We start from the raw sequence: 26,785 nt of genomic DNA on the forward strand, positions 1-26,785 counted from the left end.
CTACCTGGGTTCTCTTCCATCCTAGGAGGGCAGGACTCTGGTCCTTACTTCTCCCCAGTGGCTGGCGTGTGGTCAGAGCTCAAAGAACATGTGCTGGGGTGGGTGTGGGGGAAGAAGGATGAAGACCCTCAGGGAGGGTATGAGCAGTGTGACTTGAGGATGGCATTTAACTCATTAGGAAGGGCGTCAGGCAGCTGGACTCCTCTGGAAGCTTCAGTGGCTGACGCAGCTCATTTTCATAGTGGAGCACGCGGGTCAGAACTGGTCCAAGGATTCTAATGTGACACTGTCACAGCATGACTAAAGGACATTTGCAGTGACGACCCACCTGAGGAAGTGACTGTTCAGTCCCACTGGTCAGGTTTTTCTCCCATCTTGATTTTTTAAAATTCTTTTCCCCTAACAAGAAGAGATCTCCCTGCAACCATGATATCCAGGCATTCTCTGAAGTCAGCTGAATGCTCCAGGCACCCAGAGAAGCCCGCCAAGGTTGCAAAGGTATGCAGAGAGGTTAAGATCGCCCCGGGAAAACTTATTTCACACATTACTAAAGAAATGTCCGTTCGCCTATGCAAAAGGTCAGAGAGAAAAACCTACCCTGAGCATAAAAATACAGTCCACAGGAGGTATCTACTCCGTCCGAAGTGAATGAACGTTTGAGCAATGGACGAGGGAGAGATGTGCAAAACATTACCTGGGCTCCAACGTTCCTGCAGCTGTTTTCCAGCTGAAGAAAACAAGTCCCAGAGCGCTCCAAACATACTCACCTGAGTGACAAGAAGGCGGAGGTGTCCCGACTTACCTGAATCACGTGGACCCTCTCGGCTCCATAAACCAAGGGTTCTCCTGGAACCTCAAGGTCCACACCCCAAGAAAACGTTTTCATCTGGAAGATCCCTGACCACAGACTTCATCCACGAAGGGGCTTCTGTCCAGTAAGCCACAGCAGGGTGCTGCTGCTTCCGCACAGTCACCAGCCACGTTCTGTGCTCACGAGGCTGCCCTGCTCTTCAGCGACGCACACCCACTCTCGGCTGAGGGTGCTCACGTCTACAGCCTGGTAGCGCCCACAACAGACCCAGAGCCAAAGGACTGAAGCCTCCCCAGCCGACTGCTAGAGGTCCTCCTGTCCTTGACCGACCATGAAGTAGGACTGCAAACCTATTAGTCCCTTACGAGCACCCTGAAAGTCACCACGACCCCACTGATACCCAGAGAAGAAACCGCCAATCTTACAAGGCAAACACAACAGATTGCTCTCCAGACCACCATCTTCAAATTTCCCACAAAGCAAAAGTGAGACTTGTCAGGAGGAAAAGTCAGTTTCTACAAGGTCACTCACACTTTTGTTACCTTGGTCTTGTTTTAACAAAATCCACGTGAGTATTACAGGCTTCGCTGAAGATTTTTTGGAGGGCAAATATAAGTCTCCTTTCATGATACTGCAATGTTTTTTAAATTAATATAAGTAAAAAGCTTGCATTTTTTAATGTGGTTCAATTTTTCATGTCTCTTTCATTAATTAAAAAGCTTTAGTGTAATAATTATATTCTTGCACATAAAAAAAAAAATACCACAGAATAACCCCCTGGACCTTGAGCTCTCTGATAGACTCTCGGGGTTCACTTCAGACGAGTCACCCTGCCACACACACTGGAGGAGATTCAGAGGGCTCTCTGTTATCAGCTGGTATTTGCCATCAGCCGGCCACAATCTGCAGCGTGAGCCAAGTCAGTGGGGTGGGTCGGCAGGAGGCTGGGGGAGATGACGCTGCGTTCATAATCTCTCCAAAGGAGAAATTAGCAAAAAGGCAATTGACTTTCCTTATCGAGGTAAATAAAGAGGAAAAGATAAGACTGTCGCCTGTGTGTGTGTGTGTGTGTGTGTGTGTGTGTGTGTGTTGGGGGGGGGGCATTGGGCAAAGTTACCTGCAGCAGGAACCATGATCCATCCCACCCGCCACTCCAGGACTTGAAAACGGTGCTCTTCCCTAAGTCCCAACTCGCTCATTTAAAAAGAAAAATGTGCACTTCTGTTTTATTGTTTGCAACTTTAAATATAATGGAAAATTGAGGCACCGAGAAGTACGTGACGTCTCTGCCTTTCCTTTAAGGGGGTTCAAGAGCAAAACTGGGATGTGTACCATCATTGTCACCCTCTGCGACTTGGGGATTTAATGCAGGCAGGAGGGGGACAATGCACAGTGCCACAACTGTTGGAAGTGGCAGCCACGGGCCACCTGGCCAGGTCCTGGCAGCTGAGGAAGACGGATCTGCCCTTCCCCTGCTTGCCCCTGAGTGGGACAAAGGATGCCAGTACCCCAAAGGCCACAGAGTCCTTTTTGGTCCAAGGAGGACAGGGGGGACGGGCTGAGATAAGAGGCAAGGGCAAGTCCGTCAGCTGGTTTTTCTAGTCTCATTCATGAATGAAACAGTCACATGCTAAATAAGGGCATTTCTGTCGACCCCAGTGCATAAGATGGTGGTTGCACGAGACCAAAGCTAACCTGTTCTCGCCGCCTGGTGACACACAGCTGTCCCAGCATCATGGTGCAAGGCAGCAGGCTCGCGTCTGGGTGGGCTGGTGTAACAGGCCTCGGGTGCTGCCAGTCACATGACAGCACACAGTGCACAGTACTAAAGCCCGATGGTGAGGGACTACGCGACTAAAGTAGGTACTGACTACACCGCACCGCTTATTATTAGATTTCCCCCGACTTATAAAAACAGTTTCCTATGACGAGTTGGGCTCCGAAGGGGAGGCGTCTGTCTGTGATCCCAGCCTCCTGGGAGGCTGAGGCAGGAGGATCACAAGTTCAAGGCCAATCTCAGCAAATTAATGACAACCTATGGAACTTAGCAAGACCCTGCCTCAAAATAAAACATACAGGGCTGGGGACATTGCTCAGAGGTAAAGCACCCCTGGGTTCAGTCCCTAGCCCCAAAGAGAGAGCCTGCTTGCTATAACACGGTGTGTGGTGTCAACCTGGCAACGGCCTCACACAGCTCGGGCTTCCTGCAGCTCTTCGTATGGAGAGGCACGCGGAGCGCCTGACCTCTACCACCCCGGCTCGCTCCACGACGCCCCCGGTGCAGAGGGCCTCCCAGCGCACCTGTCAGAACACGTCCCTGCTGTCCAGTCACGAGGCTGCACCCTGGGCGGAAAGGGAGCCGAGTGGAGGGAGGCTTTCTCACAGACCAGGAGGCTGCTGTGAGGTGGTGGGGAAGCCCCTGCAGTGGGAGGACCCTATCCGCACCCCCAGATGGTGAGCATCCTGGGCCGTGGTTTAAACCCACGGGCAAGGTGCTCTGAGGTCCCACGGTTTTCCCAAAGGCATGAACAAGCGCGCTGTCTCTCCAACGAATGCAGACTCAGCACCCTCTCCAACCAAAGAACAGAGGGTGGTCCAACGCAGGCACGTACACGGGCGAACACACATCCACCCACGGACATCCTGGCCTTACCTGGGACAGGTCTAACCTCGGAGGCTCAGGATCTGCCTCTACAGCACGAGGCGTTCAGATTACCCATTTCCCAGATCAACGTGACGACTGAAAGGTGTCAGGTTGGAGAAGTACATAGCACAGGCAAAAAGTGGCACGGATCACAGCTATGCCAGTTATGAGGACCATTTCAGAACTCTGTCGGGCAATGCACACTCAGCCTCCCTGCCTCTGCGCACTCCCAGCTCCAGGGCAAACTGGGTGCTGAAACTTAGGTAACTGAAGGGGCTCTACAGGTCTCAATGCAACCAAGTTCAGGAGAGGTTGAGACAAATCTGCAAACACATTCACAATGGCTAACTAAATACTGAGATAGTGCCATCTGTGACTTCTGATAATAAAGTATGCCTTTCCAATGGCTTTCTCAGCTACAAAAAAAAAAAAAAATCCAGTGTGTGTAGGGTCCTTCTGTGTTGGTTCAAGGTATCAATTATGTTTTTAATTACTATACGAACAACCTAGGAATCGAGCAGGAAATCAGGCACTTGAATAAGCAAAAGTAAATCAAACCTCTCTGTGATCAGTAGATCACCTCATGCTAATTTGCATTAATAGTCAAATTCCCAAACATTCAAAGCATCTCAAATACTCTCCCAGTAATGACATCCTGTTTCAGTTATGCTGAGCCAACAGGATTTTAAAAAATGAGAAAAATCATTTCTGCAGAAAAATCCTTCCTGTCTGTTGATTAGATCCAATCAGTCACCATAAGCTCGACACGCATTAGCTTTCTGAACCTAATTCACTCTCCAGGAGTCCTGACTATAATCAAAGAGGGTATTTGTGTTGATAGTAAAAGTTGAAATAACCAATATTTCAGACCAACAGCCTATGCAATTTCAAGTAATACTCCCACAAAGTGATATACAAGATAAATTCCATCTTTGCTTTAAATAATAAGTCCCATGTCCTTAAAAACAGAGTGACTAAGAAAGCTGTCCACTTCTCCCTGTGACCCTAATTATGAATTAACTTCGAGATATTACAGGCCAGGCTATACGAGTAGAATAAGAAGCACTCCGATTCAGGCTTGTCTAGCTGCTAATACCAAAAACTAATGGTTTATTTCTAAGGAGAAAAACCACGAATACAAAATAGAAAAGCCACTAAAACCCATTCACTGAACATCAGTCAGGTAGCGAGCATCCACTGTGTCCGGCAGTGCGGAGTGCTTAAGGCACGTCGATGACACACCACGACCTCCCAGTCCTAGCAGGCGTGTCTGAGGTAGCTGACTGCTCGGACCACTAATTTAAAGATTCGATGTGGCTCTCTAGTAATAAGAGAAATGCAAATCAAAACCACCCTAAGATTCCATCTCACCCCAATTAGAATGGCGATTATCAAGAATACAAGCAACAACAGGTGTTGGCGAGGATGTGGGGAGAAAGGTACACTCATACATTGCTGGTGGGGATGCAAACTAGTGCAGCCACTCTGGAAAGCAGTGTGGAGACTCCTTAGAAAACTTAGAATGGAACCACCATTTGACCCAGCTATCCCACTCCTTGGCCTATACCCAAAGGAGTTAAAATCAGCATATTACAGAGATACAGCCACATTAATGTTCATAGCTGCTCAGTTCACAATAGCCAGATTGTGGAACCAACCTAGATGTCCTTCAATTGATGAATGGATAAAGAAACTGTGGTATATATATATACAATGAAATATTACTCAGCTATAAAGAATGATAAAATTATGGCATTTGCAGGCAAATGAATGAAATTGGAGAATATCATGCTAAGTGAGATAAGCCAATCTCATAAAACCAAAGGACGAATGATATCGCTAATAAGTAGATGATGACACATAATGGGGGGTGGGAGGGGTTAGTGTTAGGGTTAGAGTTAGGGTTAGGGAGGGGGACAAGAATGGAGGAAGGAAGAACTGTATAGAGGGAAAAGAGGGGGTAGGAGGGGTGGGGGGAAGGGAAAAAAATAACAGAATGAATCAAATAACATTACCCTATGTAAATTATGATTACACAAATGGTATGCCTTTACGCCATGTACAGAGAAACAACATGTATCCCATTTGTTTACAATAAAAAAAAAGAAAAAAAAAAAAGATCCGATGTGGAAATTGCAAGGATCTGCCACCTCGGCCACCGGGATGATGTCCTGAGAACCAGCCTGTCTGGTTCCTCGGGCCGGGTCAGCATCAGTGCGTTTTCTTTCCTAGGTGTGTCTTACCTGCAAATCTGAACACTTGGAAAGGCAATGGGATCATTTGCCGGCCTCATTTTTAAAAGGGGAAAGAGGGGCCGAGAGGCATGGAAAACCCTTTATTGCGCTGCCACACTGTAATTGTGCCTCAGGTCTGCACATCACGCCTCTTGCTGATTGAGCCTCCTTATTTAAATACAGTGACTGAGGGACAGCAGGGAGTGAGGCCATCACGGCGCGGAGAGTGAAGGCCTGGGCTTTGCAGAGCCTGCTGTCTTCCGAGCACGGCGCTCTGAGTCAACGGAAGCCACTAGCCTGCCATCAGGAAGACCCGCACACTCCTCCCACAGCCTCTACGCCTGCACCCTGTCCCCACGCTGGATCCTGAGCCGCGCTGTCTAGCTCACCCCTTCGCCCTTCAGCCGGGCACAATTCCACACCGAGAAGACGTTCAACGACTGCGCGCCAGTGTTGAACGGTTGGTTAAGTGACCTTGGTCCTTTTCTAGCCACCTCTGACCATGATCCGACTTTTAAAAGAAAGCGGAGAATCCAGCAGGCTTTCCTCAACATTTACACCAGCACGAGTTCAAAGAACGTCACTCACTGGAAATGAACGTTAAGGAGCATCAATGCCCTTAAATGATCTCATCGGGTTAGAAAAGAGACCAAGGCCCTGTGAGACGGCAAGGAAGGAAAGAGATCGGCGCAGTTTGTCCTTGTTAACCAGACAGGCTTCTGAGGGGAAGCTGGGTTTGGGGAGCTTTGGAGTGTGATCAAAGGGGGCAAATCCTGAGCCGTCTGGGAGGTGTGGGATTCAGCCCGGCTTCCGATCAAGGTGCACGGCCATGTTGAGCCACCAGGGAGGCACAGGGCGAAAGGGCCCATTCAAGTGCCTTCACCTCAGGGCGGTCTCTGACGAGCACGTCCCAAGCCTCTCCCTCGGGCTGCCCCTGGGAAGCCCCTCCGAGGGTCCACCGCTCCACTGTGCTCCTTTACGTGCCCTTCCACTGAGGCTTCTTTAAAGAACGACGACATGTGCCTTAAAATAAAACTACGGGAAGCAGCGATGGGAGGAACAGGACTCATCAGAAGCCATCGGTGGAAACGAGGTTAAAGGTAGTCCAGAAATAGCGGCCACTCTGTTGCAGGGACGCGCCAGCAGCTGCAAGAATGTCGTCTGATAAAACAGAGCCCTGCGGTCTCTGAAGTCGGTGTCGGGAGCTGGGCCCCACCTACCAGTAGCTGCAGGAGACGCTCAGCTGGGATTCCCTGGGGAGGAGCCAGGGGCTGGCCCGGGAGGGCCCAGCATCGCCACACGGGCCAGGAGCCACCTTGCAGATGGTGGGCTCCTCCAGAGCAAGTGCGGACGCCCAAGGCGGGCCCTTTGACCTGCAGGGACCTCTCCCCCCTGCCATGATGTCCCCAGTGGTGTCACCTCCTGGGGTCCAGAGTTCGCCACGGCCCAGTTTTGCTTTGGTTTGGTCTCTCCTAATTTCATGGAGTACCAAGAGAGTCTTAGCACTGCTTTCCCCAGCTGTACAACGCTTTCCACACTAGATGGAGCCAGTTAGGATGTTTTGGGATTCACGCCCGTGTGCACTGAGTCTGTGAGTCACACTGGGGGGAACATTCCATACACCAAGTTATGAGAGAGCTGTTTGCCACCCAAACATATTTTAATTCAAAGGTATCGCGTTTTCATTTTGAAAGTCAAAGTTCCCAACCATCTACCATTCTGCCTATTTGCTAACTCTTAAGCCCAAATTTATGTCGAAGTATCAATAATGCTATAAAATATGTGTTTCTAACATGCACATCTTATCACTCATGGGCATTTTTTTTGCTTTGATTTATTAACATGTTTATTATAGATTTTAAGTCGACAATTCAAAAATACATGTTTTTCCCCTCCCCGTGGGAAGAACGGAAACAATCAGAGAGTGCTGTGTGCAAGTCACCCCACCAGCCCTGTGAAATAAAGGTCACCTCCAGGCTCACAGGGTGCTCAGGGGAAGACTGGCCAGTGGGCCAGATGTGGACCTGTGGCCCATGAAAGCACAGAACTGGGCCCGGCACAGAGTAAAACTACCAAGGCCCTCGTAATAGGAGGGGCTGATCTCCAGGACCAAGGAAAGTCCACTGCCAAAGAGAAAAGAAAACACCACCGTCCACAGTGGTCAGCTGGGGCCGGGAGGGCAGCAGGGAGGGGCGCCAGGGAAGGGGCAGGAAGACTGGGGCCTGGACTCCCTCCCATCAGACCCAGCGACGACGCCTGTCGCTGCACCTTACACATCACAGCCCTGGTTCTCAGCCAGGGACGACTCTGCCCCGGGGGACAGACGGTGCTGGAGGCAGGTCGGATCTTTGCAAACAGGGAGGGGGATGCTGCTCTGAGAGTGGATGCTGCCGACGACCCTGGAACGCTCCAGATGGCCCCGCGAGAAGGGTTCCCCGACCCCAAACCACACGAGTGCCACCCGGAAAGCTGTTCGTCCAGTGAGCTTCCTCAACGCGAAAACCAAAGGCGCCTGGGTCCTCGGAAGAGTTGAACCACTCACCAAAAGTCCCAGCGTGGTCACTAGACAGTCTCTAAGCCTGCGGGGCACGGTACGTGGATGTACCTGAGTCCCCCATGTCTGCCACAGTGCTCGGGTCAGGGCGTCAAGGGGCCAAAGGTTAGGAGCAAACAGGTCATCAACTGGGGACCACAACACGGCAGTGTGAGTGGCCCGCATGGCACAGGCGACAGGGAAGGCTCACGGCACTGCCCGTGGTCCCCCTACGTGAGGCCCGAGCACAACCTGGGGACATGTCTCTAGAAGGTAGACCAATGAAATGCATCAGAGTGACCAGAACGGAGTTCAGGGTGGTGGTCAGCTTGGGGAGTGGTGGGGGTTAGTCAGCTATTTCACTGCTGTGACTAATAATCTGACCAGCACAATTATGGAGGAGGAAAGGTTTATTTGAGGGCTCACGGTTTCAGAGGTCTCAGTCCACAGAAGGCTGGCTCCATTCCTCGGGGCCCCAGGTGAGGCTGGACATCATGGCGGGAGAGCGTGGCAGAGGGAAGCACCTCACATCATCAGGAAGCAGAGAGAGAGAGACTCCCTCTCCAGATACCAAATATATACCCACAGCCACACCCCAGGCCCACCTCCTCCAGGCACACCCACCACTCAGTTAACCCCATCAGGGACCAGTGCACTGATTGGGTTAGGATGCTCACAACCCAGTCCTTTCTCCTCTGGACCTCTCTGCACTGTCTCACAGGTGAACTTTTGGGGGACACCTCACATCCACAACATAACAGGGGGCGACCAACAGGAGCTTCAGGTGGGGGCAGGCATGCTCTGACTCGTTTCATGGCGCTGTAACATACTGGAAGGCTGCAGGTGCTTTCCCATGTTTGAGATAAATGTAGTAATGAAAAGCATTAAAAATAAGGAAGGGGAGGGAAGTGAAGAGCTGAAGGCCCCAGGCATAACTCGGGTGCCAAGGACGGCGCTGACCCAGCTATGAGGCTCTGAAACCAGCAGGGCCGGTGCCTCACTGTCCCCGCCCCGCCCCCCACAGAGCAGGCTCTGCTGCAGCTCGACGGCCTCCAGACTGCATCTTCTCTGTCCTTGTGGTCACCTGACGCGGTTCTCCTGGAGCCGCAGCTCTGCTTCCCGATCCAACGGCACCTACACTGGAGAGCACTCCATAAAGCAGGGTCTTACTGTTCTCATGCAACCACTTAAGGGGAATTAACGGCTCATCAATCAACAGTGAAAGAACTGCAAATGTTTCATTCCGTGGCAATCAAGGGCCACGTGACCTCCCTGGACGTGTCCGTCCGTCATCGTCATCATGAGCCCAGCTAACACAAGCATCGTATTCATCCCCCAATCTAGCTCACGCCTTGTCTGGGCAGCTCTCCGACCTTGAGTACCCTCAGTACGCAGCACCCCTCTCCATGCAAAGACCCACACGCTCCTCGAATTGCACAGGAGAACTGCATACCACGTGTCAGTGCAGAGCGGAGCAGCAGAACACTCACGCAGGGCCAAGTGCACACGCTCGTGCAAAGACTTCTGGGAAATGGTTTGCACTGTGCCAAAGCTGGGCACGAGCAAGCTAGCGACCGACTCATTCCACTTCTTGGTGTGCACACTTGAAACAGAAGGGTTTACGGCAAAGCGAGAGCAGTAACATCCATGGTGCTGCGGCTCAGAGAAGAACAAGCCTGTCCCGCATCAGATGCCCACGAACGGCAGAACAGTGAAGCAACCACAGAGGGAAACCTTCGGTGAGAAGGAACTACGGTCACATGAAACAGCAAAGCAGGCATCTGACCCTGGGCTGAACAGAAGGACCCAGGTGTGAGCACACACCCCCAGATTCTGTTTGCCCGAATAAACCCAGGCCTGACACAACCAGGCTGCAGGAGGCTGGGGTACCACCCTGCCCAGAGGAGAAGGCCCAGGTGCTAGCAACCCCCACTGTCTTAATAATCTTCCCTGGCCCCAGCTGGACAGTCCCTCGCCTGCTAACATCCCACAATACCACTACAATCTGACCATGACCCTGGGCTGCTTGTGCGCATTCACCCAAGGAGAGTGTCATGGTGCGGAGGGCAGGGGCGGGATTTCCCACGAGACGCCCCACGAGGCACAGCACTCGCAGTGGGCCCGTAAATATCTATGGGGTTTGCATTACATCTATGGGATTCTGTCTTCGTCCTTACAAAGCGACGTTTCTCTGAGATCGTGATGGGTGGATGCTGTTGCCTCTTTACGGTTGTTTTTCTTCATAAACATAAAATCCATCTTTTTTGGCCCAAGGTTCTGTAAGCTTTGAAACACAGTCACATGACCACCACCAGGGGCAAGAGACTGAGCAGCAGGCCCCCAGGACGCCCAGCTGCGGCCACCAGAGGCCGTGCAGAGCGGCTTCCTGTGCCTGCAGCTCTGCTCTCCTGAAGGCAGGGAAACGGATCCCACAGCGCACAGGCTCTGGGTCTGCCCGCACCGCACGTGACCCGAGACCCCGCCTTGGTGCCGCGGTGTTGGGGCTTGTCGCTTACGGCCACTCCGTCTCTGCGGCACAGTCCACCAGCTTGTCTCTCCACTAAAGGAAGACGGGCAGTCTCCAGGTTCTGGTGACTATGAATAAAGGTGCTGTCCATTCTAAGGATATTTTTTTTAAAGAATATTTGCAAGTGACTCAGCCAAGGTCATAGTTACCACTGATAAATAACAGCAGATGATTTTTTTTAAATTTTTTTTAAAAAACATGAGAAAAGTGTGAGTGAGTCCCCTGACGTCACTCAGGTCCAGCTCAGCGTGCCCTGTGGTGAGGAACGGTGAGCCGCCTCTTCCACACGTACTGCACGCTGACGGGCCCGAGCCAGAGGACTCCGGGGGCCTGTCCACACTGCGTCTTGCCAGCGCGCTCGGGCTGGACGGTGAAGCAGAACCTGTGTCCTCTCGACAGGAGACGCCTCATCCTCACTGGGTCAACGGACGACGACGGCTCTGCCTTTTGTCTGACCTGCCGTACTGACCAGGGACACACAGGGGAGGGAGGGGTGGCGGTGCGGAACACACCACAAAAGTGCTGCTCCAACAACCGCACGCCGGGACGGCTGCAGCGGCACTTTTTTCTGTTGATTTAAACACAAAAAGCATATGTCTCCGTCCTCTGGGGCAAAGTGCCCACATCATGAAATTTCCACTAGCTGGCGTTTCAGGTGACCCGAGCCTGCAGGGCAGGGGAGCAGCCGCAGGAAAGGATGCCAAGGCCAACAGTTCAGGGAGGGAGGCAGCCAGCACCTGCTGGGCTCAGAGTACATGAAAGGTCATCTCCCTTCGAAGGTACGGGAGTCACAGGAAACCCGCGAGACCTGTGCCTGGGGCCCCATTCAAAGGTCCTCAAGTATCGCCACAAAGGCAGCTGGACACGACTGTACCGACGTGACCCCAGCCACGCCATTCCCATCAACACCGTATTCTAGTCCTTAGCAGCAAGCCTCCAATACCCCGAGGATGCTCGTTCACCACTGAGGACGGCGGGCTTGAGGCCCGTGCGGGAGGGCTTGCAAAGCAGGACCTCAAGCCACCGCACAGCTGGACCTGGGTGCACCTCCCCACCCAGATGCCGCCACCCGGTCATCCCCGCAGCAGGTCTCTTCCTTCATCCAGACCCCCCAAAAGACATCATCAGACTCACCAGGGAGAACAACAAGAGTAAGAAATGCTCTTTCCCTCCAGGTACTTCTTAGGTGGGGAAAAGTGAAGAATCCTATCAATAATAGTATCTGAAACGTCTTCGTCAGCACTGTGCTGGCGTCGTATGGAAACCGCAGGCTCTTCCCAGGGGATTCAACAGGAGGAGACACGTCATACCCTCATGCTTGGCCCACGGCTGAGGAACCCCTGCAAACACCAAGGCGCTGAGGATAAACGGGGTGGCGTCTGACCGAGAGTGAAATGGTGCCACGTGAGAATCCTCCGGAGAAAGCCCGAGCAGTGGGGCCACGCTGCCCACTGAGGCTGGCACGGGCACCTGCCACGGCATCCGTGCTGTAGGAGGCTGGAGGCTGGCACGGCCCTGAGGAGGCGGGAGCGGGGAAGAGTGACAGGCCACGGGGACACCCAGGCATGAGCTTCCCACCTCTACCATGGTTGTCCTGGGAAAGAGGTGTCACAGCCCAGGCCCTGGGGTCAGGAAGAACCAGAGCAAATGCAAGTGCCTGTCCTGTGTCACTAGCTGGGCACCCCGAGTGAACCTGTCCTGCCCCCTCTGACCTTCGGCTTCCTCATGTGCAGAACCAAGACCAGGACAGCCCAGCTCCACAGGTTGTGAGCCACAGCAAGAACAGTGCTCAGTAGGGAGCCGGCAGGGAGCTGTGTGCGTGAGATTCCAGACACGCCTGGGGGTTGAACCCAGGGGCACCCACTGGACCACAGCCTCAGCCCTTTTTACTTTTTATTTTGATACAGGGTCTGACTAAGTTGCTCAGGGCCTCACTAAGTTGCTGAGGCCGGCCTTGAAATTGTGATCCTCCTGCCTCAGTCTCCAGAGCAGCTGGGATTACAGGCATGTGCCACCACGCCCAGCTGAAATTTATTAACTTTATCATCATCACACCCTGACACTCACCACAGCCTCACACAAGCAATCCCTGCAGAACGGCAGCACCCTGGACACCTTGATTTATGTCAGGGCCCTCCAGCTATATTCTCAGATACAAGGTATTCTGGAAGGATCTTTGCCCAGCTAAAGTCGTGGTGCAAAAAGCTAACTCTCAAAATACTCCCCTACAAATGTCCCTGCTACCACTTCCGCTCACTATTCACCCAGAATCGTGAGACGCCTGCTCCAGAGGCAGGCAGCGACGGCCACGTTCCCTGCCCTGAGTGAAAGGGCCCACGGTTAGGAGCTGCCCAGGGTCTCACTGCTTCTATCATGACAGAAGTTCCAGAAGGCTTCTCACCAGCTCACCCGTGTCCAAGTGCAACACAGGAGAACGGCCCAACATGTGCTGCTCCGTCTTCTTCATCACCCGGCTCTGGGCAGCCCCTTGTTGAAACTGGTCACGTGACCTCGGAACAGACATAAGCATATGGCTCTGGAACCCTCCACGAGCCCCAGGACATGTACGGAGAAGCCCTGTTTTGATTCCTCAGCCACAGTAATGGACAGGACGTTCACAAAGCCCTGGCTCCCTCCAGCGTCCCACCGCCTGCCGATCTTTGCCAGAGTGATTTTGCCATAGAATCAGCTCCAGAAAAACAGACTCGTGAGAAGCAACCATTTCCCCTTCCCCGGGAAGCTGCCAGGATATCCACTTGTCTCTGCTGTCTAGAAAAATCTTGCCACCTACAAAAATCACAACCCCTCAACACAAAGGTCCCCGGTGAAAGGAACACGCAGGGCCCAGCGATCCCCACTCCGCCCAGCGACTCTGCCCACCCTTTCAGCTTTAAGCTTGGTCTCCTGCAAAGTGAGTTCCAGCCCCTCTGTAACAAAACAAGCAGGAGAAAGCCAGCCGCCCAGGACCAGGAGAGGCATCTGCTCCTGACCAGGGATAGGAGGTGGAGGCAGGCGAGAGGATGGTGTCGCCAGCACACGGTCCTGCCCGGTGAGGCTGCGGAGCAGCCATTAAACACCCAGGTGTCATTAGAAGCCAAAGAGCGGCTCCTGCTAGGAAGGAGTTCCCAACTAACTTCCAGAAAACCAGAAGAAGTTTCAGAAATCAACCAGGACAGTCCTCGGGGCCCAGAAGAGAAGCGTGGTCAGGAAGTGGACCCTTCTCTCCAGGGATGCCTCTAGGTGACAGAAACGGCCTTTGCCAGGAAGGGTCTTCAGTTACTCACACCCCTGCCTGAGTCCACCAGCCTAAGAGGACTCCGCACACGTCACTCTCAATGGCGAGTTTTCCTTCTCTGTAAGTAACACACGCCAGCAGGTGAGCACACGACCCCTGGTTTTAAGCAGGCTGTGCCGCTGACCAGCTCCAACTTCGGTTCCCAGCCAGGGGTGGGGAGATCCCTGGCACCGGCGTCAGGTCTGGCCGGCTGCTGTGTTAGGGTTCTCAGGGAGCCTCCCAGGAGGGTCCCAGGCGGAAAGTCCATGACCTTTCCACTGCGACTCCAGCTCAGCTCGACTTTGAGGTGATCGCTTCGTGGACACTCGCTCTCAACAAGCACCTTCCCACTGGGCTCCGAGGGCCCTGCTAAAAGTGGGGAAACGTCAACCCACAAGACCAGAAATGACCACCACACAGTCTGCCCTCAGTCCAGCGCCCACGGTCCACCCGGAGCATGGCCAGCGTCTGGCAGACTCTGGAGGATGGCTTATGCCAACGCCCACAAGGGAAAGGTTCAGAGCCTCTCCCGGCCCTTGCCAGATTTGGAAGGTCCCCGACCTGACTGTAAAGTGTCCTGCTCAGCATACAAAATGTGCATCACCACCCAAGAGATGGTCCCCGTGCACGCTGCCCAAGAGACGGTCCCCGTGCACGCTGCCCAAGAGACGGTCCCCGTGCACGCTGCCCAAGAGACAGTCCCCGTGCACGCTGCCCAAGAGACGGTCCCCATGCACGCTGCCCAAGAGATGGTCCCCGTGCACCCTGCCCAAGAGACGGTCCCCGTGCACGCTGCCCAAGAGACGGTCCCCATGCACGCTGCAGAGCTGGCGGTTCACCGCCTCTGATCTCTGGGCCTGGGCCTCCCACTCCACTAAGACCCCGCTTCATATTCTTCTAAAGCCAGCTGTGTAGCCGTCCTTAGTCACACAACTTTCACTTACCAGGGACCCTTGCCCAGAGCCCAAGGCCAGACGCAGCGCTGGGTGGAAAGTGGCACGGGGTGAGCAGCGTGTGGCCCCTCTCCACGTGAGGCTTCGCGTTCTAGAGACGTCAAACGCCAGACGCGGTCCAGAGGGGAGCCGCGGTGCCCGCTCACCACAGCAGAGGCAGCGCCTGACACGAGGCAGGTCCAGTGCCCAGTCTGCGTGTTCCCTCCTTGGGGACGTCACCTCGCAGCTGCCCCTCGGCCCTGACGCCCTTCTCCAGACGGCTGCATGATCACATGCTCAGTCCTCTGTCCAGAAGACCCTCAGCTGGCAGGTCTGCCGTGCGAGAGCAAGCCGTCCGGCTCCGCCTGGCTCCTGAGCACGTCCCCCACCTGACTGCAAACCACAGCGGGCCTCCGTCACTGCTCTGCCCTGGCCCTGCCCCAGCCGGCTCTCGGAGGAGAGGGCGCCCAATGACAGGGGCTGAATGGATGAACTCAACGCTCATCTTTATTTTTTGATAATGGGTTTGAACCCACGGGGGGTGCTAACCACTGAGCCACACGTGGCCCTTTTTATTTTCTTTATTTTGAGACAGGGCCTTGCCAAGTTGCTGAGGCTGGCCTCTAACTTGCGATCATCCTGCCTCTTGGCCTCCTGAGCTGCTGGGACAGACTCAGTGCTCTGCTTATGCAGAGGCCCAGCCACATAGCCCGTGACCCTCCTGCTCAGGAAGCCTGCAATCCTGAGCAGAGGTCCTATGAGGAAGATCCCATCGGGGCCAGCGTGAGGCGGCAGCAGGATCGGCGGGGGAGGCAGACCAATGGGGCACCAAGAAACAGCGGGCTGATATCAAGAAAGCAGGGACAGAGGGCTGATGACCTCTGCCTGGGTCATGGAGACCACAGGAGAGGGAGGATGTGGTGAGCCAGATGCGGGCCATCCAGGGGTGACAGCTGGCCCCTTCTTGCTGGGTCTTCAGGTTTCTCAGGGCTGGAAGGAATTCCTGAACCGCAGGGAAAATCAATGCTTCTACACGTTGGTCAATTCAGAGTTGCTTCCAACACCCCTCGGGTCGCACTAACGGCATCTAACCTCAAGACTCCGAGGAGGTCTCCAGACCAGCCGCAGCCACGTCTCTCCTAGCGATTCTCCAGGAGCTACGCCAGCACCCAGAGACACGGCCCTGAGAGACGGCTTCTCGCGGTCTTTGCAGCCAGCAGATAACCGCCACGAAACGCAGCGCCCTGATGGTTCCCCTTACAGTCCGTGAATAATGACTGTCCCTTACCTAGCTCTTCAGTTCTTAGCGCTGGACCACAGAAAGTCAACCAGGCTTAGATACAAAACAACAGTGCATGTGCTGAAAGCCTCTGTTTTCTCAGCGTCCACAAGGAATTGACAAAGAAATAGTGCTTGTATGATTTTTTTTTTTTAATTCAAAGATAAATCCACAAAGAATTGCAGAGCCCTGAACGGTCTAAGAATCAGGCAGACTCAAAAACAAGTCAGAGCAAAAGCTAAAATCGTTAAACTTGCCAGGCAAAATAAATAAATAAAATAAACTGGAGTGAAAAAGTCACTCTCCTATTTTTACTTTTTTATACCTGTTTCCTCCCAAAAGGACTTTTAAACACTTTATGAAGAAAGTCCTCAACATTTCAAGATGAAGCAACCACCACAGAAAATTACTATAAGTGGATAAAGGAAAGAGAATTTCAGAAAGAAAAAAAAATAGGAAGGTCCTGAGGAACACAAGCAGTACCCAAATACAAACAGGAGTCCAGACTTTTCTAGAAGTGGGTCACAAATTGCTTTCTAAGTCACGGGCTCAGACTCCAACGTCTTCAAGTCTGAAGAGAGCTTAGGAAAATGGTGGCACCTCGTGGTTGGATCCCCAGTTGCCATGGAGACATGTGAGCCCAGTGTGGCCAGATCTGCCTTCTTTAGTAGATGCTGGTAATTCAGACAACCATGTTGGCAAGTGGTTTTTCCTCTTGGTTTAAAAAAAAAAAAAAAAAAAAAAAAAAAAAAAAAAAGTGGGGGTCAAAGCAAACACAAGAAGAGGAAGAAGGTGTGACCAGTTCATGACTAAGTGTGTCCATCAAATAGAAACCCAGAGTCGTGCGGAAGCAGTCATTTGTGGTACTGAAACCGGAGACACTTCCCCATCCGTGGTCTTCATACAGAGGGCGCTGTAACACCCACAGGACCAGCACCCCGCACAGCCAAGGGCTGAGACCCTCAACAAGGGGGGAGGCACAACACTGAGGTGACTTGGGGGGTGCATTCGCTGGGGACACCACTTCTCGGGCCCATCAAAGTCTGCACGAGAGGTTCCTGCAGGTCTGAGTGACTTCGGGAATGGATTTTAACCTTAAGAGTCCCTTCTGATAAATGTGATTCTCACACCTGCCTAAAGCACTTTCTTCCTGGAAAACTACTTTTACATGACATACCCTCCCTCCCTCCTTGTTTCAGAGAAATAGACGAAGCCCCAGGCTTCAGGCTAGCTCCATAAATAGTGCTTTCCATTTTCCACAGCAGCATCTGGTAAGTATGGAGCAGGCCTCTGCTCAAGGTTAGACTCCGTGACCAGGACCTACGGTGCTTCAAGTTCAAGGCCACTGGCTTTACTGGGCAGCCCATCTGGCAATGAAACTGCAAGCTGTGGACAACTAGGAACTTGGTGCCTCTGGTCCTCAGCCAGGGAAGGATACACAGGCAGGGCCCAACATCTGGCGGGGAGAATTACTGTCCCAGGTCGCAAACAGAGGGTGACCGGTTCACTTCCTCCATGGAACCCCTGGGGTAGCGACAGGGAGAGGGCTCCAGCCTGAGCTCCTGACACACCTGCACAGGCAGCGGCTTGTCACTGCCCCGCGGGCAGTCGATCCTGCCACAGTGCTACTTTGGAAACACACTTTGTTCCTCCGCGGTTTTTAGGGAACAAGTTGAGCATCACCCCACGGAGGCTGGTTTGCTGACACATGATCGTGCCACTAGCCACCCTGGGTGCACCCAGCAAGCTGTGTGGGCAGACCAAGGACAGGCCTCACACCCCACCAGCTCCTCGGTCATCACATGAGCTGGGCACGCGCCCACCCAGCACGAGACCCAGCGCAAGGTCCTCTGGCCAGCTTCAGAGAAGCGTCCCTCTGCCACTTCTCACCAGCTCGCAAGCTGCAGCCCTTCAGAGCCACGTCCAGGAGCAGCCCCCAGGGCTTCAAGGCAAAGCGCTAAGCAGACCACGTCGGTGCCTCATGCAGCCGCTAACAAGTGCAGAACTGCCTCCTGTTTCTATTAGGTTCCCGTCTTTCCTCTTTTCAGGGTTTTTACTTTTGTGTCCTGGGTCCCATTTCAACAATCCGTGGTCAAGTTTAAGGAACACGCAGCGTTGTAGCAGAACCTCCTAAACTGGACATCGACATGAAATATTATTAAAAAAAAAACAAAAACGAAATTTGCTAGAATATAAGTTCTGCCCAAAACTACTAGATATGAGGGGACACCACACACCGTAGTAAACGTGCCTCCTATTTATTACAAATTCATTAACTGGAGCTAGCGGTTACAGGAAGCTTGACTGATGGATGTCATGAAAGTGCTCCAAGCAATGCATTTGCTCGCTGCAGAAAATCAATGCAAACAAGAAATGCACCGAAGGCCACATGCCACTAATCCACATCTGTATGCTGTCGCCTGCGTCTCTTTGCTGTGCTCGGCCCGAGTACTGCCCGCTGCTCCACCCAGTCGCTTCTCCTGACTTGACTTCACTGTTGACCTGCCACTTCTACATTCAGGGTTGCTTTTCTAAGACAACAAGCGAAGTGTTATCAAAGGGACGCAGTCACCTGGACTTCACTGAGCACATGCTATCTGCTGAGCTATGTGCTCTGGGACACACAAATGACATCGCTCCACAGACTGGGCCTCATTGCCAAGAGGATTTGGGGCAGCTTCCAAATTTGGCAGAGCCGCAATATTGCTCACCCTTAAGATTAATTACTATTTTCATTCCAGTTCTAAGATGTGTTAAAAATGTGAATTATATAAATAGCACCTTCAGAAATGAAAATGGACTTTGATTAGTCTCCTGCAAATTAGAGTTTCAAGAATTACCTTCTGCTCTTTAGTCTGCCACCCTTTCAAATATTATGCCACCAAAATTAACTACACAAAGTTGTCTTTGAATATTTAAGGTGGTAAATACACATTTAATTGTCACGGAAACTGCCTGCCGTTTTTCCCTCCTTTTTCTTTCAGCAGTTATTTTAAGATTGCTTTATGAATCTGGATTGGCGCTTGTTGAATCATGTGCAAGATACATAGAGAGATGCGGATACGCCCAGAAAGATCGTATCTAGTTATGAACTGTGTGTGTTTTTAAGCCCCATCTTGAACTCTCTCTTCCAACATGTGAGCTTCATCTCTCATTCTCTCTGAGAAAGCAAGGTCCTGATGGGCAGCACACAGCTTGGGGTAAAGCTGCTGGATCCCAGCCTCTTACTGGTCAGTGAGAAGCTCAGAAACAGGAAGCAACACAGGCAACAGGACCACCTCAGAACAGGCTGGACGGCTCATCCACAGAGTTATCTGCTCTGAAGACATTGATAAAGAATTTCCCCTTTTCTTTAGGAAAAGAGCCGCCTGGTAAGGGCCTGGGTCACATCTCCACTGATACCCAGCAAGCCTTGCTGCCCCTTTATGTTACCCAAAAACAAAGAAAAGCCCACCTGTCCTATTACTCTGACGGTTTCCAGATGGGAGGCTTCTGTCCAGTGGCCGCGGCTTTCAGCGTACTTCTGTGTGTGGAGTCAGGCCCTGGGTGCCGGCCGGCCCTGGGCAGGAACTTTTCTAAAGCATCTCAGCCATTCACCTTATTGCACCTGCAAGGCCATCCTTAAAAGGCGGTGTTTGAGAGGGGGCAAAGAGTCCCACAGCAGAGAGCAGCGGGCCACGGTCCCCAGGAGGACAGAGGCAGGCCTAGGGCTGTGGTGTGCCTCCACCCCAGCCGGCAGCCATCTCTGCAGCCTCGGTTCCTATCTCACCTTCTCTTCCACGGCAGCCCGGGAAACTCCCAAAGTACTGACAGCTGGACTCTCAGAGGCTTTTACACCCCTGCCCCAAATACCCAAGAAGAGCCGAGCGCCCAGGAAAACGGGGCCAGCTTGCCCTCCCACTCCACAGCCCGTGCACAGGGCTTCAGAATCCAGCAGTGCCGACATTTCTGGGTGAGATTCAGACACTAAGGACCGAAGTGTTTTTATTTTTAAAGGTATAAAGTAATTCTTTTTCATTTAAAAAAATAAACCGAAATTCTCTTACATTTGTTCATATTTCAATCTTCCCTGACCTGGGTCTGCATTTAGGGCAGATGGATGTTCTGTCTTGTAGGAACTGAACACTAGGGAACGGTCAACTGAAGCTGAGGCCTTGACGAGCCACACAGATGTCACCACCACTGGGATAAGCAAGGGGGTAGAGGGACCTCCCAGAGCTGGAGAGGAAGGGGAAGGGAGAACACCCAGCCTGGGGCTGACGAGATGCAAGGGCCCTTTTATCTGTAAAGCGCTGGGAACCCCGTGTTCAGCAGAGTATCCTAAGCAGATGCAAGAGAGAGCCCTGGACCTTGCTGGACACAGGAAGAGAAGCAGGGCCAGAGTGAAAGCCGCCTTTCAAAGCAGTCATGGTCAAACTTAAAAAAAAAAAAAAGACCTTTTTCCTAGCAACCTGGGTAACGAAAGGGGGCCTTTAGCAGCCAGAGGGAAGAGCAGTGTTTTCATAATTTCAGCAGCGTTACGACAAAGCTCATGTGTGAGCATTTGGAAAAGCCTCACTTTTTCTGAACTCAAGGACCAACATTTCTCTGAAGTCAGAATCAAGAGACTGATTCCAGGATTCAAAGTTCTCTAAAATCTCTTTAAAAGAAAGAGGAAAAAGGGCTGGGTTGTAGCTCAGTGGTAGAGCACTTGCCTAGCACATGAGAGGCACCACGTAAAAATAATAAAACAAAGGTACTGTGTCCACCTACAACTAAGAATATATATATAATATTTATATATATATATATATAAGAATATATATATAATATTTATTTTGGGGAGGGTACCAGGGATTGAACTCCGGGCCGATCAACCACTGAGCCACATCTCCAGTCCTATTTTGCATTTTATTTAGAGACAGGGTCCCACTGAGTTGCTTAGTGCCTCACTTTTGCTGAGGCTGGCTTTGAGCTCATGACCCTCCTGCCTCAGCCTCCCGAGCCCCTGGCATTACAGGCATGAGCCACCATGCCCAGCTAAAAAAAATATTTTTAAAAAAGAGGAAAAAATAAACTTAACATGGACTGTCACGTGTCACTGTCTCAGTGTAAAACAGGGGGAAAAAATTAAAGAAACGTGCAGCACAAAACCATGATTACAGGTCATAAAGCTCCAGCAACAGCCCCCCGCAGAGTCTAACCCACCACTAAGGTTGCAAACACACCCTGAGCTTGGGCCACACTCGCTGGAGTGGGAAGGGCCGGGGAGTCTAGTTCCGTCATGCTGCTCTCCACACAGCGCCACGGAACTTACAGACGACCGTCAGGGGCCTTCCAGCACTCGGACATCAGACTTCCAGGTTGAGGAAGGTAGGCACAGCTGTGAGCATCAGAGCAAGAAGGCCAGAATACGCCGCACCTGATCAGGTCCTTCTCCCAGGAGAAAGGCAGGCACTACCAATTGCGGTCAGGTCTCCTTCACCCCTGGCTTATTAAGCCCCAAACAGCAAAACCAGACTTACCCCGGGAGTCCATCTTCTAGGCTTACTCAGAAAAGCAGGCTGTGGAGGAGCCCAGGCAGAGCTGCACCCCGACGCTGCCCAGCTCGCCGGGTCGGTCTGCTGTCCACCTACGAGCCCCAGTGACTAGGCATGCCTCTGCCTTCCGTGGAAGGACTTCTGCAAAAGCACAGTGGTGAGTAATCCTCAGGCTTGGCGCAGATGTCCGCCCATGGCCCGCAGAGCAGCTTCACTTACTCACCCACCGTCTCTGCTGCCTTCATTCATCTCTTTTTGCAAAATTAGTGCTAAAAGAATTCCTGGCCATGCCGCATGGCCCCAAGGCAGTCAGCTGACCATTGTGTCCACAGCCTTTTCTGGGTCCTTGTCAATGGCCAACATGGTTGAGCTGATATGCTCAGCGAGGCCCAGCCACCCAGCATCTGTCAGCATCAAGACTCTCCCTCAAGCTCAGAGCGATTCCCACTCGAGCCCATCCTCTCTCCTTCCCTGGGAAGAGGGCCATCATTTTATCTCACTAAGGATCAGAAATACTGAAGACTATGAAGGATGAATCAATCCCCGTCTCCACATCCAGTCCTTTCTTTTAAAAGCGATCACTGTTGACGATGTTGGATGTAGCCTTCTAGAACTTGCTATAGATGCGTATATGTATTGTATGCACACTCATGCACACAGGCACGTGCACACACACATTTCAAAAAGACCCTCAGGGATTGATGAGTCTTGAACGTCAGAATTTTCCAAATTTTATAAAGATAACACATCATTGGCAGTATGATATCCCCAGTGAGAATGAGGCAATAGCTCATAATCAAGCATATCAATATTCCTACCAGGAAATATATGAATATTCAATGAAGTGATGGAATAAAGACTGTAAATAGCCTCGGGCCATTTTAGGTCAGGTATTTCTGCCCAGTAAAGTATCAGAAAAAAGTATTTATCTTTTGACATTCAAGGTTTGGATTTTAGACTACAGACGAGGGTCTTCCAACTTAGTTTTCTCACTGAGAAAATAGTTCTGAGACTATTTTATTGTTAATGCTCCTGATGGAAAATTTTGGAAGTGTCCACAAATAGAATTAAAGTCATCTGTGAAACACACGCCTCCCCCCCAGAGAATCAGGCTGGGCTTTTGCACGGAGAGCCCCGGGGGTCGGGCCCAGTACCCCACGACACATTTGGAAATGAAAGCGAAGGCAAACAGCGCTCAGACAGGCAGAGGCAAGGGCTGCCCAGAAGCAGCGGTGGCCACACCCCCAGAGTCCATAGGTGGCACCAGGTGTTGTCCTCTAGGCCACCGCACGGGTCCTAAGACACCTGGTTGTTGGGGAAGTCACCTCCTTCTGAGTTCAAAGAGAGCACTCCAACCGCAGAAGCCACGGGTCCACATCCAGGCTTCCTGGCAGCTCTGGTAAGGATGTGGACTTGGGCTCTGCCCGTGGGGACGGCATGGGCCTGAGCACAGAGGTGGATGGGAAGGCCTGGGGCCAGCCCAGGTTTCCCCATGGGATCAGCTCCACCCCACACTGGTGCCTGGCTCCTCAGGGCTCAGACTCCACACAGACTTTCTGGCCTCCTGGGGACCCGAGCTCCTGAGAATCCTTCGGGAACTCTCTTTCAGCCACAAGGAAGACAAGCAAGCAGCCCGAAGTACGGAAAAGACAGAAGACACCTGGAAGACAGGAGCAGCTTCCCAAACCGACTCCCGTCCAGTGCAAAACCAACTGGCCCTGGGTCCACGGCCAGCCTTGTCAGATAATGTGATCATGTCCACAGAGTGATAAGACCCACCTCACTAAACTGCTCAGGAGAAGGAATGAGCTCTCCACGTATTCACTCTCTCATTCACCAAACATTTACTGAGCTCCACAAAGTGCTTCTCACTCTGCAAAGTAACAGGCACTAGGATTTCCTGATCTAGCAATAAAAACTACGGGCACACAGTTAAAATCTGAGTTTTAGAGAAACCACAGATAACTTTTCAGCATAAGCTGGTCCCGTATTTGGGATATATTGCTATTTTTTAAAGTTCCTTGTGATATGCAGAAGCATTGTTTTTATCTACGATCCAAAGTTCACTGGGTGCACAGATGTCATCTGGCGCCCTTCCTGGGTGCACAGGAGGCATGAGAGGGGCGGGATTCTCCGTGGCATCCCTACGGCTTAGTGCTGGAGTGGGGGAGACAGGTGACAGGGGACAATAGTCAAAGGAGTCTCAACGGCACGAGGACGTGGGGTTAGAGACAGGGTGGCTAGGGAGAGACCATGTAGGAAGGCCACCTGAAGTCGAGGTCACTAAAGCACTCGGCTTGCTGAGGGCCCAAGCCACCACACAGATGATGGTCAGCAAAGGCTGATTTCACTCCCTGGCAGGGACAGCAGCTGTGCGACCCTGGCTGGAGGCCTCGTGGGCCTTACCCCAGGCCAGCCCTGTCCCCTGTGCTGGAAGAGGGTGAGTAGCAGGGGTGTCAACCTGCCAGCAGCAACCACCACCCGCTGCAACCTCACGAGAGACTCGGAGCCAGAGGTGCCCAGTCCAGCCTCCCACATGCCTGACCCACAGGGATCCCAGGGACACGGCGGAGTGACAGGTCCTGTATTCACTCATGAGGTCTCAGGGCTGCTCCTCACGGAGCAGGAGTGGACAGGACAGGGGCCTGAACACCCAGACGCTCAGTCCCTGCCGAGGGACGCTCCGACCAGCGCAGGGCTCTGAAGAGGCTGCTGCCCGTGCACCCGGCACCACCCGGCTTCCGCTGCTTCCCGCCGTCTCCCGGAACGTCGCTCCCTTCCCTGCAGGATGCACAGGGCCCAGGTGAACCTCTCTAGGGCCCACCTCCCAGCAGGGGCCTCACAGTCCTCCTGCACGCATTTGATAAACATCTGCAGATCAGTTCACTGCGGGATCCAAATCCAGGGGCAAAGAGAGCCAGCCCGCGACCTGGCAGCGCCTGGGAACACAGGCCCCAAAGCATGACCCTCGCCAGCAGTGGACATGAGGGCGAAATGCACCTCGAGGACCCAACCCGGCCCAGCTGCCACCTGCTCAAACAGGCAGTCACAGAAAAGATGGCCCAGGTCTCAGCACACAGCCGAGGACGGGGCTCCCGTCTGAACAGCCTTTCTTCCCATGGCAGGGAGAAAACCGTGGCCACCCAGGTTAGAACAGGAAGGACGAGGAAGAGGACGCGGGTGTTCTCCACCGCCCACTCCTGCACCTCCGCCTGGGACCCCGCACTCGTGCCTAATGACGAGGCCTAAGAGTCGTCTGCAGTGCCCCTGGCTCTGTGCCTGTCCCGTGCCCGACACCACGGGCCTGAGCTCTCCACCTGCAGACATGTCCCGCGGGCTCCGAGCCGCGGCTTGGGACAGCGTGGTACGCCAGCCCACAGTTGCGCCTGTGCTGCCCGGACAGGTGAGCAACCCAGGGTGGAGCAGTCTGCAACCTGTGCACCGTGTCACGGAGAAGCCTCAGGGATCCAGGGCCCAGCTCGACAACACAGACGCAAGTGCTGCTGGGAACACGTGAGACCAGGGGAGACCAGAGAGACACACCAGAGGCCCACCCAGGGCAGCAGCAGGCCTGAGCGTCGGGAAACCATGACCCCCGAGCGACCCGGCGACTCATCTAACTTGGCCAGATTTGGGTTCCAGGCCACAGGCTCTGGAAGGGAAGAAGGAAGCTCACAGTCTCTCAGTGAATGAGCGCCACCCAGCATCCGGCACGTGCCAGGCGCCGCTGGGATGTAGCGGTGGACGTGAGGAGAATCCCCACGTCCCGGAAGCGTCAGAAGGATGCGAATGATAGTAACTCAGCTGTGGAGAGTGTTAAAGGCAGCAGGAGCTGGTGGTCACGAAGCAGAGTGAGAAGCTTCAGGGGTCAAGTCGAGGCAGGAGACAGAGGCGGGCAGGGGAGGCCCAGAGCTGCCTCCTGAGCAAGGCCAAGAGGAGGCAGGACCTGAGCTGTGGGAGGACAGCTGGCTGAGCGGCCAGGCCCAGAGCACCCTGGTGGGCTGGTTGGGGGCTGGCCGGAGCAACGGTGGGGGAGCCAGGCTAGCTGCAGCCGGGACGCGCGCAGGGAAATTAGGAGGTAAGCCCAGACTAGGGACAGGCCAGACTGCAGACGCTCTCGAGGCCACGGACAGCGGCTCCTCAGGCCTGGGGGCTGCGAACCGCCTGTTGCATCTGACAGAAGCAAAGGACCTGGCCCTGGAAAAGTTCTCCGGTCATTTGTTTTGTCACTGCTGAATTCTCTGTGCTTAAAACACAGACTGGCATAAAGTAGATGCTCAAGTAACCAAACAGATGTATAAATCCAAAGAATCGCTTCGCTTCTTGGCAAATCAGTCTAGGAGATCAGCGGTTCAGAATGTCACAACTGAACAGACAGAAAGGTTAGGAGACAGGGCAAGAAGCCTGGCACTGAGAAACAGGTTCTGCTTTGTACAGAATCTCTACCTGACTCGGGCAAAGCACCAGGGAACAGAGCCTGCGAGTCCAGCATGCCGGAGCGTCAGACCCCAGGGACGGGCCGACTCAGATCTGTGCCTCCCTCCACGTCCTCCAGGATGTAAGTTCAGAAATCGGGATCAGGCTATCCCCGATAGCAGGACATCCACGGAGCAGCACAGTCCCCATCGGATCATGCTGTCTGTCTGAACGTGGGGCTTCGCATCGATGTGTCACAGAACACAGTCTGCACACATTCACCTTCTCTACTCACGTGCCTGCAGCGCTACGGAAACTTCTTTATGGTGGAAGCCAGCATGGTGACGTTGTGGTATTTGTTTAATCGACTGAGATGACGCGGACTGATGTCAGCTGACACAATCGGCCTGAAAGCCGTCCTGCACAGCCCGGGCACCATCCGATTAGACACGGTCCCTGCGCGAGCCTGACGCGCGGCTCCACGAGGAAAAGCCCATGTGGTCGGGACAGCAGCTGCCCACCGACGGAGGACGCCAGCCCACCTCCCCAAGGCGCTCTTCGTCCTGAAACACCGCCTTTGCAGCACGATCCCAGCAGCTCTGGTCCAGGCTCCCCA

The 26,785-nt window shown here is 53.1% G+C and overlaps 1 protein-coding gene across 9 annotated transcripts in view; it reads right to left on the bottom strand.

Annotated features, from left to right (window-relative positions):
* Mitf (melanocyte inducing transcription factor) overlaps positions 1 to 26,785 on the bottom strand; it is a 191,360-nt gene that overhangs the window by 91,691 nt on the left and 72,884 nt on the right. Inside the window, exon 1 of one of the 9 annotated variants that reach the window (XM_047534660.1) lies at positions 21,739 to 21,880. The exons of the other annotated variants lie outside the window; for them this stretch is intronic. The gene's annotated coding sequence lies outside the window, so the exon portion shown is untranslated. Of the gene's footprint in view, positions 1 to 21,738; positions 21,881 to 26,785 lie in introns of those variants that run through there. 9 annotated transcript variants of the gene reach the window in all.

The sequence above is a fragment of the Sciurus carolinensis genome, chromosome 19 (genome assembly GCF_902686445.1).
Source record: "Sciurus carolinensis chromosome 19, mSciCar1.2, whole genome shotgun sequence".
Classification (NCBI taxonomy): domain Eukaryota; kingdom Metazoa; phylum Chordata; class Mammalia; order Rodentia; family Sciuridae; genus Sciurus; species Sciurus carolinensis.